The following is a 14,000-nucleotide window of genomic DNA, read 5'->3' as shown; positions in this document are numbered from 1 at the left end:
CTATTCCATTGCTGGCTCACTTTATTCCTTCTTCCTTCCTGCCTGACAAGTATATTTCTAATTTAAATGCATGGTAACATTTGTCTGCCCAGGAAAAGAAATGGAGAAAAATAGTTTATAGTTAATCTTATTTCAGCTTGACTGCTTAACATCAAAATTAAATCCTCCTGAAGTATAAATTTAAAAAAAAAAAAAAAAAAAAGAATAAGGTGACATTTGTCAAGTAACATTCTTGTTGATTTATTTATAGCAAAGAATAGATTATTTGTAAAATGAATATTTTTTTTATAAGAGCACAGTTTGTTTTATATCCCAGATGGATGGGTGAACGAACAACGTATTCTTAATAGAATGCTAATAAAACCACACTGGGCATGCTGTAATATTTAGAAAACTCATATAACTCTTTATTATTTGTAATATAAAAACGGGAAAGTTAGAACAAATTTATTAAAACTCCTTGCCAAGTGGTACAGGCTTTTGGAATTTTCGATGCTGTTCACAGTTAAATGGGACTGCTCCTAATACTACGTCACTTTCCTCTGTTAACTGACTTCTCCATTACATAGTTAATCATCTTCACTCCCAAAACCTCTTTCTTAACATGTCTATTTCCATCAGTGGCACTATCAGCCTTTTAGTGAGTGGGTTTCAACTCTTGGTATCATTTTTAACATTTTTTCCTCCTTTGTCACCCACATGCAATGAGATAATAAGTGATATATATTCCACTTCTGTGATTTCTTTACAGGTATCCCTTCCTTTCCCTTGTCACTGCTATCAGTCTAATTTAGACTTTCATTAATTTTCACCTAACAAATATGGTCCCTGAGTGAAATCTGGGCTATTACCTGTTTTGTAGGTACATTTTTATCAGAAGACAGCATACTCATCTATTTCATGTTGTCTTTGTCTGCTTACACTCTTCATCAATAGAAGTGAGCAGCTGTGATAGAGATCATATGGCCAGCCAGGCTGAAAAATGTTTGCTACCTGACCCTTCATAGAAATTTGTCATCCCCTGACCTAAAATATTGTAATATGCATTCTAACTAGTCTCTTCACACCCAGAATCTTCTAAAGTTAATCCTTTCCATTGAATTTTTTAAAAAATATAAACATTCATGACCATGTCATGCTCACATTCCTCAAAGCCTCAACCATACTCATAGACAAAACATATAATTCCAAGTCTGCTATTAAAAGCCATACATGTGAACCACGTACGCTAGTATAGACTTTGTCTCCTGGGTATCTGTACTCTTGCACTTCCCAGTTTCACCTGGAATATCCATCTTTCTCCTGTCGATGTACTGTAGGATGTCCCAAATCCGTGTAATACTTCTTCCAATTCATCCAGCCATGTGGGAACTTGCATACATTCCTCAGAGGATTTTCCTTAATCTTCTTTATGCTCTAGTCATTTGTCTTCCACTTTCACTAAATTGCAAGTTATTGAGAAATGGAACTTTGCCCTATTTCTCCTTTATGTGTTGTTGGTCCTGATTTGGTTCCTTGCATTTGTTTACTTACATAACTAGCAACTAATTATATCCAACTTATTATTTTTTGCAACTTATTATATTCCAAGCACAATGCTAGTAATAGAGGATGCAAAGAGAAGAAAGGTAGTCTCTGCCCTCAAAGACTTTACTCTTTAGTATTAGATTGCAAAAAGTAAACAGCAAAGTGTAATGGATTTGAAGAAAGGTATGACCAAGAAAAGACAAGACGTCTATTTGAGTTGTATTGAAAGATTAGGGAGGATGTCTCAGTGAGGCTGGCAACTGAGTTGTCTTGAACAGAGACTAGCCAGAGTGCAAAATGATAATGGAGCATTTTGAACAAAGAAAAATATATTGTGAGATAGAATGGAGGCAGTGTGAAGAGTTTTAGAAATCTCTAGTTGAGTATGTGTTGTGAGTGAAGTGTTATGAGAGTTGATGCTATAATGGGGAAGAAGGAAACAAGTCCTAAATATAGAGCTCAGAATGCCTTATTGGGCAGTTTAGACTTTGTGTTGTACACAATGACTCAAAATCAGGTTCCAAAGAACATTGGCATGGAAGGATGTTGGTACTTTTTAAGAGAAAAGAGGGGACTATCAACCTTTAGAAATACCTGATTAGGCAAAAGTAAAGTCTTTCATGTGAAATTAGCACTGCTAACCACCCAGTGGGGGATAGATTATAGAGTACTTCCCAAACTTATGTCAACCATGAAATCTTTGCTTCTCAAAATATCTGTAGGGACCAATATACTTCATGAAATTTAGGAAGCACTACTCTATGTAACAGAACAACATTTAGTTATTTTTCCCAAAAATACAGTGAAGAGATGCATGGTCACAGACATAATAGTGTTAAGAAAATGAAGTCAGATACTGTTGCAGTAATTCAGGTAAAAATAAGAAGGGCCTATTTTAAGGCAATGAGAAAGAGGAGGACAAATTCAAGAGATATTTAAGAGTTAATAGAGATAGGATTTGTTAACTAGATCTGAGGAAAATTTTTAAAATATATGGATACTACTTTGCCTAAAACCCAGCAATAGTTCACCATTTCTCATAGAATCTTTAGAAGTTCTATAAGGACATGTGTGTTCTGCTCCCTTATTCTCCTCCTGTTCTTCTGTCATCACACTGCCCCAGACATATTTCTCTGTGGCAACTCTGGCCTTTTAGCTGCTCTCACTTTCTTTGCTTCCTCTGACTGGACGGCTTTTATACTTGCAATTCCCTGCCTGGAACTCTCTCTTTTCCATCTCATAAATCAGTTAACTCAATACTTATACTTCAGATCTATGCTCAAGTTTCACTTCCTCTGGAAATCCTCCCCTAATCTCCCTGATCAGGTGGAGTGGTACATTATATGCTGTCTTGGAACCAAATACCTCTCATTCTAAGTTTTTAACATGGCTGGATTTTCATTGGAGTTTTTTGTGATATGCTTGTTTACTATCTGTCTCATCAGCTACAGCAACATCTTCCGAAAGGCAGGAAATGTTACCACTGAACCCTCAATGCAGAGAAGAGTGCTGGCACAGTAAACAGCTCTGTAATACTAATTTTATACATTAATTAATTCTGGGAGAGGAAGAACTCAAAGATGCCTTTAGGATTTATGACTTGTCAATGAGCATACAATTATGTTTATCAAATAGGAAACACAAAGTCATAGGGAAATATAGGAGATACCATTACATTGGCTCTTGACATAATATTTTTATATGCCTAAATAGTTAGTATGTGAGTCTGGAGATGAGGAACAAAGGTCTGAGCTTGCAATAGGCATTTTGAATTCTTCATTGTAGTTAATAAGATGACCCAAGGAAAATATATCTAATGAACTGGGAAGTCCAAGAATGGCACCCTGAGTAATGGGAAAGCAGCGTTAAGAGAAGTAGGTCTATGAAAGAGATGTGATGGTACCAACAGAGTGGTGGGATGAAAACCAGGTAAGAGTAGATGTGAATCAGTAGAACCGGTTTCAAATAAGAAGGAAACGTCACGGATGGACACTGGAGTGCTCCAAGTCTAATCAAGCTCATTTGTGAATTTCAAACGACAGATACACGGAGATAAAAAAGGTTGTACCCATGGATGGTACATATTAGTTGGATGTAAGACTTCAGAACTTTCCTTCCGGGGAAGAAAAAAAAATCAGATCATCTAAAAATCATTGGGCTTCATTAAATGTGAGAATGGGGGGGTCATATAGACTTGGGAGATAGCTGGGGTATAATGAAACTGGACTAGGAAGATCATAGCATTTTATATTTTACATGTATGACTTTGAGCACTTATACGTTTCAGGTTCCTCACATATACATTGGAGGTCAACATACCTATTTTCCAGACATATAAAATATAAGTGAAGATAATTATTTCATCATTTGGTCTATATTAGATGATTGTATGAAAACTAAATTTATGTTAATACTTTGGAGGTTAAGAAAGGTAAAAATCCTGATGTAACTTTACCCTAGCAATAATATCCTTAAAAAATATGTAATATACTTCTTAACAGAAAGTGCAATAGAAGCGCATTCCAAAAAAAAGAAAGAAGAAGAAGAAGAAGAAGAAGAAGAAGAAGAAGAAGAAGAAGAAGAAGAAGAAGAAGAAGAAGAAATAAAGAAAAGGAATAAATGCATAGCCTTGGCAAAAATCTAAGTGAAAATATCAACAGAATTCAGAAAAAATTATTTTATAAATTCCTTTATCTACAACAGTATAAACAAGTGTTATAATCAGAATTCAAGTTCAATTGTGTGAATGACTGTCACCATCTAGCCCTATATAAATCAGTCAATATTGTTTGTACATAGCGCTAAAATATACAAGACAGAAGATTCAAACTCAAGGACTTCTGAAAATACCACTCAGCATTACAATTTTTCTACAGTAAAGTGTTTCATCTACTTCAGAATCACCCACAACACAATCTGTATTAATGAATTAATACTTTCTAAAAAGTTTAAAAGAATCGTTCTGCTCCAAAGAAATTCTTTGTCAAATAGCACTTATAGAGCCAATTCTTTCTTAAGTGGAGTTATGTGTCATCCCGAGATGAATTTGAAGAACTTAATCAAATGGCCATTATAGACATGGAGTATGATATAAATGTATTATTGGAAAATCTATCCCGTCTTCTTGAAATTACTCAATTTCCAACTTTAATGTTATATGCTTCCATATTTGACATTTACTATAGTATTTAGGTGCTCCTTGGTAAAATACATAACAACATTTGATTTGTTTCTTAAAAAGTGATATATAGTACCACATGCATTTTAAAAACATGTTAAACTGGTTAAGGCCATGTATAAAGATTTGCCCCAAATTTGAAATTGTTTTCTTCACACTGTGTTGCTATCATAATACGTGAAACAATATTTTCCTTGAAAATTAAATGTTAAATTGTGTAGAAAAGTAAATATGCAGAAAATACTCAAACTGTCTTAAATTTCAATTTCCAGGTTTGATTAAAATGAGGAATTTCTAAATACAGGTTTTCTATTTCAATTCTCTACATATACCTACTTATAAAAATATAAATTTGACACAATGTAGTAAATGTAATAGATATTTGCATATCAAATATATCCACAAGTTTTATTTTTAATAAAAATATATTATATTATTTAAGACACATCTTTAATCCCCATAAAATCTGTACAGGAAAATAAGAAAAATTATGCCCTTTGATAGCAAAGATAGTCTATAAATGAGAATTTACTTTTAAAAACACTAAAGCTGGAATGTTTTCTCATGAAGTAACAGAGTGGCAATTTCTTGATGTAATCTAATTATTATAGTGTTAGGCAAAGTGGATAATTCTGACCTTCATCCTATTGTCACTGTTTTATTGTCCAGACTAACTAGGATATTTCAAACTTTTTAATGGATGATCTACAAAAATGTATGCAAGTACTTTAAATAGATTTATGTATTTTAATACATTCACTTTATACCTTTAGTAATTAAATAAGATGTGATAAACAAAGCAAATATACTAAGAAAGTCATAAAAGTTAAGGAAATGCAAGAATGGAATTATAAGAAATGAATATAATCATTTAGATTTAAGGACATAGGGCTAAAATAATCTAAATTTCAGTGTTTTGAGGAATCACACATCAATTAGACTTTGGAAAATTTACTTTGGAGGAGTGTACTAGGAAGAGATAATGAGGAAATATTCATATTGCTCAAAGTAATAATGGCTGGCCAATTTTTACATATGACACATTCTTCATCCACACCAAAACCAAAAGGAAGACACAGGTACATAAATGTAATATTTGAATCACTTCACTCAACTTTCAAAGGAATGCAATTTTAGTGACTCATACAGCAATTGCTAAATAACTGCATTACAACAGAATCTGGCTTTGTAATTTCCTGATATCTCCAATACTGACAATAACTAAAAGGTCATTAGCGAAAAGTCAGATGTTGAGTTATCTCTAAACAAGGCATGATATAAACAATATGGAGACCTTCAACAAGACAGATAATATCTATATGTGATTTCTAAACCCAACAAATAGGTTACTCGGGATCCTAAAGAGACTTATGTCACCATCAGACAAATTATTGCAGTGGAAAACATTTAGAACACATTCTTTCCAAAGTAACGTTTCCATTTAGGCACCATCAGCAGGGTTTAATTAGAAAACATGAATAATTGAACATGCTGCTGCTCTCTCTGAGCAACAAACTTAAGAGTTATGTAGAAGCAAATTCTTATTAGACAAAAGGGCATGCTGTACTGAATCATTCTCGACTGTTTTCCCCTCTCTGACGGCAACCTTTACAGTGATAATTCAAATGAATACCCTCTGAGCAAATACTATAAATATAGGTCTTCAGTTAATATAGAAAAAATAAATTCCTGCGATCTCTACAGAAAGCCAGGTTTCTGCTGGGGGAAAAATATAATAATAGAAAGAAAAAGAAGGAGAGGAAAAGGCTATAGATGGAAAATAAAATAGTGAAGTCTTCATAGTCTTCGTCATTCTACGAAAGGCCAAGCTCACAGCCCACATCCAAGCTCAATATTCTCTATTCGAGCACAATTTTGAACTTTAGCACCTATTTTAATTTTATAAAGGCCCCTCTCTAACTCTACGCTAATAAAGCAAATGCGGAGGGCTTGCCTATAATCCCTGGTGGGTACTTCAGGTTCAGTATGTTTAGGGGCCCTTTAAAAGTCACAGAAGAATTTAGTTTGAGGTAATCAAGAATATATCCATTGGTATGTAAGTGAAGTAAAAAAAATGTCTAGACACAAATACACACACAAAAAAATCCAAACACCTGAAACAGTAACAAAAACAGCAAACAACTAAAACAAAAATCAGAAGTGTTCAAGTACTTAGCTTACCCCACCCAACACCAATTTCCCTGGGGCCACACTCAACACTGCTATTTCTATGTCTTTTGTTTTCAGTCTTATTCTGAGCTGTGTGTCATCTTCTTGGACCCCCTGTTTATTCTGGAGAACTAACCGAAGGAGCCTCATCCCTTCCTGTGCTTATTATTATGTCTAATGTAGTAAGGAATTGCAACCTGGAAGGCCATGGCTGCTGCTTCTGCTCTTGCTGACCTTCTTTGCCGTCTCTAGAACCTTCTGTTATATAACTGTCCCTCTCTCAGTTGACTCCGCTTTCCATATTCTGTGTTATGCCTCCGGACTTCTGGACCTGAAGAAAGAGACTTCAGAGCTCTTCATAAAAGCCTGAGATGCTGAGGTCACAGAGCAGTTTTTTCTAATTGGTAACACGAACTGACTGAGCCCATCGCAGTGGTACAAATATAATACACGCTGACTTATTCTTCTACCTTTGATTTTTGGGCTTGCTCAGCCCTTCCACTTGCTTCTCTCACCTGTCCCAGAACAGCCAACCCAATGTTTCCATTTGAAATAACTTTCCAAGGGCTGCTATTTAGAAGATAGCTCCTCACAGCAGCTTGAGAGTCCTCATCTGTTATCACTGCCATGTAGTCTCCAAACTCCAGGACACCAGCAGAGGTATTTCCAAAGGGCTATTGCCTACAAAAGACCCTGAAACACCTTTTAGTTCTTATCCAGGATATTTGAACCACGCACAATCAATTCCTTAGCCAGCTCCCATTTGCTTGGAGCTATCCTAAAACATTTTACGAACAAATTTTTTTACAGGATCATCCAAAACACCTCAATTTGGAGAGGCAGAATAGTGTCTAATAGTTCAGAATACAGACTGTGACCAGACTGCCCGAGGTTCCAAACTCAAGGCTGCTACTTGCTGCCCGAATAACCTTCATCAAGTCACTTTACTCTTTGTGCCAAAATGTCCTCATCTGTAAAATGGACAATATTTCTCTTGAGGTTGTTAGGAAGAATAAATGTGCTTAATTATGTAAAATGCTTAGAAAAATGCCTGCCACATACTAAGCACTGTATCAAGAGTTAAGTATAAATATTATTATAAATAATATCGATGGGAGAAACTTAGATGCTAATCTTACTTTCTATTAATTTACTGAATAAATTTACAAGCATTTTAAGGTCTTTGCAGTATATTTTACTACTTAAATTTATTCAATGAATTTCCAACCCATATCCAAGATCTTTACCAACACTAAAAGTATGGACCAATCAGGAATTTCATTGGATTATTCATTGAATTATCATTCAAACTGAAGCAAAGCTGTTCTTAAAATATTTACAATCAAGAGTACTTAGGACTGCCTTTTTCTTCCTTCCTTCCTTCCTTCCTTCCTTCCTTCCTTCCTTCCTTCCTTCCTTCCTTCCTCCCTCCCTCCCTCCCTCCCTCCCTCCCTCCCTCCCTCCCTCCCTCCCTCCCTTCCTTCCTTCCTTCCTTCCTTCCTTTACCTCTTTTTTTTTTATTAGTTTCATGTGCACAAAACAATGCACTAGCCAGACATTCCATCTCCCACAAAGTGACAACCCCACTCCCCCAATCTCCTGCTCCCGTGACATCATATGTATTTATTACAATTCCATTCACTCTATTCTCTATGGTGAACTCCATATCCCATGACTATATTTATATTAAATTGTAGTTAACATATAATATTATTCACCTTCAGCTTCAGGTGTACAGTGCAGTGGTTAGGCATCTACACCATCCATGAAGTGGTCTCCCTAATGAGATATGTGAGGACTGCTTTATTCTTGAGTTACATACTGTCACAAGACAACATCTTAGGTATTTAAGTACTTTAAACATTTTTAACTATATAATATTTTAATGTGATTTCATTTTAAATTTATGTTAGTATTTTCTCACATTACTTTTTATGACATTAATACTGCTGTTTTCATTATTTCTCTTCATTAACTATTTAAAATTAATTCTAGGGAAAAAATGTTGAATTTTATTGTTTTGTTTTTTGATAATGAAATCCTATATAGATGGATGTATCTGAAATCTTTTCTGATTTCATTTCGCATGTAATATAAAGATAGCCTGAAGTATAAACAAAACCTAAAAATAAAAACACATATCCCTTACCTTACGATAACCCTGATATGCTTCCTGTAAAAAACAAATAACTTTATCAAGATAGCAGTTTCAGAAAGCACCCCTTCAAAGAGAAATTACTTAGAAAAAATACAATCTTGGATTTGGAAAATAATTGAGATGCCACATGTTATATTTTCCATCTAGTGTGTCAAACACTTATAAAGCATTCTTTTTTTCTAATAGTCATTGACCATTGCTCAAAAATGGCTGGAGTGGGAGAGCTCATTACTTAATAAGTTCACCCATCCCATTGCATTTCTGAGACATCAAAATTGAGCCGAAACTCACCTCCATGTCATTTCCCTCCGCAAGTCTTGCTTCTACCATTTTGAATAAGAAATATGTGTAATATCTTAAGATACTTCTTATGATAGGATTTCTAGTTCTCAATAGTCCTAATTGTTCTTCTCTAATCATATTCTTCTTTGCCAATTTTCCTCTGAAAATCTCAGGTGATTTCAAAATCCTTTCTTGTTTCATTTAAGATATAAAACAAATTTCAATTTCAAGTACAGAGGCTGAGTAATTTTTCTTCTTCCTTTATTTACAGTTTTTATTCTGCTTCTTCAGGGGTTTCCTTAGAAAATAGTAGTAACAGAAACATACATTTAGTCCAAAAATATACCTGCTTTGGTATATATCCCCAAATCTAAAGCATGTCATAATCTCTTGGCTTTCATAGAACCATCAAGCACTATGTTACTGGTTTTAATTTTTAGTTCACTATTTACCCACTTTTATATGTGGCTAAGATTAATTTCTCTAAGTTTTGTAGTATTGGGCAAGTCAGTTCTAAAAAGAGCAGTGAAAATGTTATGCCTTAATTTTAAGATCAGTAGACAGGGAATGGACCTGATTAAATATATTATTAAAGTTGCAAATGGCTATTCAACGTGAAATGATTCCTTTAGAACTTGTCAGAAGTTAATTAAGCGTGTATCTTCTCAACGATAATAAGAAGAAAAACTTCCCTCAACAACTCATCTCTGAATGGATAGCCTCCTATCTGCTATCTTCACCCATTCTTAGTGGAATCCCACCTGTAGATTGTGTAACTACAGAGATAGATATTTAGGAGAGGATATCCCAAAGAATGTCCATTCATAATTTCAGGTGATTGCTTTATATCTGGGGCAGCATGATAATGGGGGATTCTCATCTATATGTGGGGGTTAGAAGTACAAGTTGAAGAATGATTACAACCAAGAGAAAAAGTAAAAAGGAAACATATTCCTTTTTGAAATTTGAAACAACTTATAGGCTTGTCAAGTTCTTTTTTCATAAAAAAGTATGTGAAAACACCAAGAGTCAGTGGGTATGAAACTGCTGAATTGCAGTTAGTTATAGTGCTGTTGAGGCTTGGGCAGAGGACACGTTCTGTCTAAATAAAGTTAATGTATGTGATTCATAAATTATGGAAAGAGAAATAGGCATGCTAATAATTTTTCATTTTGAAGTGTATGTTTTATGTGTTTATGAAAATGTCCCATAAATTAAGTCATATATTAAAGAATGATAGAAAAAGCAAACATTATCCAAACCAGTTGTGTTTCATTTTCCAGTTTTGTTATATACCATGGAAAAGTGATTTAAAATTCATAACAAAACCCTGCCTTGCATCAGAAAACAATCTTCTATTCCATTTCAAACTTATTTTTAGAGATAAATGTATATTTTACTGAAAGAGATTTTATATCTTGCATTAGTAATGAAACTTTGTTATATATATATATATATATATATATATATATATATATATATATATATATATATATATGTATAATAGTAGTTTGGTGAGAAATCCTGAGCATTATCCAGTATACTTACATTCATCTGACACAACATAGCAATAATTCTGCAACAATTTAAGCATTACTAGTAAAGGAGATTTTCAGTTAAACCAAGCCAAAGCTCTAGTCATGACATCATTTGCTATAATATCCAAGTGAAATAGGCAAACTCTAATGTTACCGACTCAGAAATGGTCAGGTACTGTATTTAGGCAACAATCACATATGAGTTGAAAACAATCCCAAGATTTAATCTAGGACCTTCATGAAATCTGGGAGAGCATTTGGTTCTAGCTTATGCTGGGCACCTAGAAAGAGATAAATAATTTAATTGCATATCTTTGATTTGATTTAGAGACCAAAGCTCTTGTGTTTTTTATTTTTGAAAAGGAAACAAAAGTCTTTTATTTACAGATGACATGATGATATATATAGAAGATTCTAAGGCATTTACAAAAAAGCAATTAATAAATGAATTTAGTAAGATCAGAATATCAGGTTAATAGACAAAATCAATAACATTTCTATAAAATAACAACAGACAATTGGAAAACAAGAAAATATAAAAATTATTTTCAATAGCTCAAAAACATGAAATATTTAGGAGTAAATTTAACATAACATTTTGAAGACCTATACAATAATAAATGCAAAACAATGCTCAAATAAATTTAATAAGACCTAAATAAATGAAGAGATATGCCATATTTGCCTATTGGAAAACTGGATGAAGCCTTGTTAAAATGATTTTTCCAAAATTGATCTAAAGATTCAACTCTATCACAATCAAAATTATAGCAATTTTTTTGTAGAGAAATTGACTAGCAGATTCTAAATTCTGTGTTTCCTCGAAAATAAGACCCGCCGGACAATCAGCTCTAATGCATCTTTTGGATCAAAAATTAATATAAGACCCAGTCTTATTTTACTATTATTACTTATATTACTACAATATAATATAATATAATACCCAGTCTTATATTAATATTTGCTCCAAAAGACACATTAGAGCTGATTGTCCAGCTATTTTCGGGGAAACAGGGTTGCATGTGAAAGTTCAGTGATCCATATTAGTCAAAACACTTCTAAAAAGAAAAACCAAAGCTGATTTCAAGACTTATTGTAAAGTTATGTTAGTCAAGACATTGTGACATTATCATAAACATCAACAGAAAATAGAGAGTATCCAAAATAGACTCACCTATATAGAGGGTGCCAAAAAATGTATATACATTTTTAAGAAAGGAGAAAAGCGGTATTAAAATTGTAATATTCAATATATAACAATACAATACACATTTTCTTAGCACCCCCGGTATGTGGTAAATTTCGGACAAAGATGCCAATATAATTGAATGGGGAATGAGAGTCATGAATATAAACTGTAAAATATAAAATGTATAGAAGAGGGGCGCTGGGTGGCTCAGTTGGTTAGAGCATGAGCTCTCAGCAAGGTTGCCGGTTCAATTCCCTCATGGGACGGTGGGCTGTGCCCCCTGCAACTAAAGACTGAAAACGGTGACTGGACTTGGAGCTGAGCTGCGCCCTCCATAACTAGATTGAAGGACAACAACTTGGAGCTGATGGGCCCTGGAGAAACACACTGTTCCCTAATATTCCCCAATAAAATTTATTTTAAAAAATTATAGAAGAAAATGTAAGAGAAATCCTTGAAACCATGTAGTAGGTAAATCTATTTTTAATGTTTGTGGGTGTGTTTTTTTAATTACAGTCAACATACAGCATTACAAGTATATTAGTTTCCGGTGTACAACATAGTGATTAGACATTTATATAACTTACAAAGGGATCCCCCATTAGTCTAGTAGCCACCTGACATTGTACATAGCGATTACAATATTATTGACTATATTCCCTGTGCTATACTTATATCCTCAGGACTATTTTGTAACTACCAAATTGTACTTCTTAATCCTTCTCTTTTTTCACCTATCGTTCCAACCACCCTACCATCTGGTAACCATCAAAACTTTCTCTGTATCTATGAGTTTGTTTCTGTTTTGTTTGTGTGTTTATTTCGTTTTTTAGATTCCACATATGGTATTCGTCTTTCTCTGTCTGACCTATTTTACTTAGCGTAATATCCTCTAGGTCCATCCATGTTGTTGCAGATGACAAGATTCATTTTCTTTCATGGCTAATTAATATTCCATTATTTATATGTACTACCTCTTTATCCATTCATCTATTGATGGACACTTAGGTTGCTTCCTTTGCTATTGTTAATGATGCTGCAATGAACATATGGATGCATATGTCTTTTCAAATTAGTGTTTTGGGTTTCTTTGGATAAATACCCAGAAGTGGAATTGCTAGACCCTTCTTTGTCTCATGTTATAGACTTTGTTTTAAAGTCTATTTTGTCTAGTATAAGTATAGCTACCCCAGTTTTTTATTTTTTTCTCTGTTTCCATTTTCATGAAATATCTTTTTCCATCCCTTATACATTTCTTGTAATATTGATTTGGTGGCGATGAACTCCTTTAGCTTTTTCTTTTCTGAGAAGCTCTTTATCTGTCCTTCGATTCTAAATGATAGATTTACTGGCTAGCATAATTTTCGTTGTGAGACCAAGGCTCTTATTCATACTCTAGGAAGGCACAATTGACTCAAAAAGTAAATGGATTTTTTTAAACTTAAACTGCATCTGGTAATGACTGATAATTCCTTACTAGTCATTGTCTATTTACTATGCCATTCTGGCTGACTGAGCATAAGATACTAAACTTGGTAGTTTCAGGAGAAGTGCAGTATGGTTTTTGCTGCTCTTATTCAATAAGAACAGCCTTTCAAGAAAATCATTCAAAGTTGCTCTTGTGGTCTATAAATACAGCCCAGGAATCCTTCTCACTAATAATCCACACTCTGAGCATTGTGTGAATGTGCAGTTTGTAATTTTTATACTTTTCTGTGCATTTGATCATTAAAATTTTCTATGTTATCTTGTTATTTAAGTATGGTTGGTATACAATATTATATAGCTTATATTAGTTTCAGGTGTACAGTATAGAAATTCAATATTTTTATAGTTTACAATGTGATTCCCCCACTATTCTAGTAATTATCTATCACAATGCAAACTTATTACAATATTGTTGACTATATTCCCCTTCCCTTTTTCCATCCATCCCGCTATCCCTTTCCCTTCTGGAAA

This window comes from Rhinolophus sinicus, chromosome 15 (assembly GCF_057876585.1).
Source record: "Rhinolophus sinicus isolate RSI-liver-muscle chromosome 15, RSI-T2T, whole genome shotgun sequence".
Classification (NCBI taxonomy): Eukaryota; Metazoa; Chordata; class Mammalia; order Chiroptera; family Rhinolophidae; genus Rhinolophus; species Rhinolophus sinicus.
This window is presented reverse-complemented; position numbering follows the sequence as displayed.